The following is a 1,113-nucleotide window of genomic DNA, read 5'->3' on the forward strand; positions in this document are numbered from 1 at the left end:
TAACATGTTTGCTGCCTTTGTAAAACAGTGCATAATTGTATAATTTCTGTGTATAAACTGAATGCTTTGGGTTTCCATACAGTAGTCTATAAGGCAATAAATATTAATGTTATAAAAATAACTACCAGTGCCCACACAATATTGGATGAATCGCACAGAATTTATTTTTGAGGCTAAAAAGCCAGTCATAAAAGATGTACTCCATGATTCCACTTATGTGAAATTCAAATAAAAGTAAAACTAATCTGTGGTGACACAAATCAAGATAGCAATTATCTCTGATGTATTGGGATATTGACTAGAAAGGGGCAAGAAATGTTCAATACCTTGATAGGGTGATGGTTACATGCATATATAATTATTTATAATCTCATCAAGATATATACTTAAGATTAGTACAACTTACAGTATTTATTACATCTCAATAAAAACATAATTATATATGCACATGTATATATATGTATACTTATATATAGGCATGTATACATATGGATAATTAAATTTTTATTGAGGTATAACAAATAACTGTAAATTGCACTGATGCACACACACACACATATCTAAACTTATTAAACAATGACTTTCAGCTAGAATTTCATAGTAAACAATAGTATATGTTTGAAACTAGTCATCCACAGATCCAAAAGCAGTATGTCTTCACTATAATTTAGGATCTCAATTTAAGAACACATATTTTAGTTAAAGCCTTCCCATTCTTTGTCCCTATGATAGACTAAAAAAAAAAAAAAAATGGCAACAATTCTTTGCAATTCCTTTCATCAGAAGATGGAATATGTTTTCTACTCCATGAATCTGGACTGGTATTATAATTTGCTTTGTCCAATAGAATGAGGTAGAAGTCACATTATACTAGTTTTGAGCCTGTACCTTAAGAAGCTTTGTATACTTTTGCTTTCTGCTCCTGGGATCCCTGTCACTGCCACCTCATGAACAGGTCTGAACTAGCCTACTGGAGAATGAGAGACAACAATGGAGCCATTCAGCCAAGCCATATTATTTTATTTTAGTTTTATTTGTTTCCTTCATTCTGTTTTAAAATGTTTTAATTGACACATAATAATCGTACATATTTATGGGGTACAGTGTGATATT

The sequence above is a fragment of the Propithecus coquereli genome, unplaced genomic scaffold (genome assembly GCF_000956105.1).
Source record: "Propithecus coquereli isolate 6110/MARCELLA unplaced genomic scaffold, Pcoq_1.0 Scaffold11, whole genome shotgun sequence".
Taxonomy (NCBI): domain Eukaryota; kingdom Metazoa; phylum Chordata; class Mammalia; order Primates; family Indriidae; genus Propithecus; species Propithecus coquereli.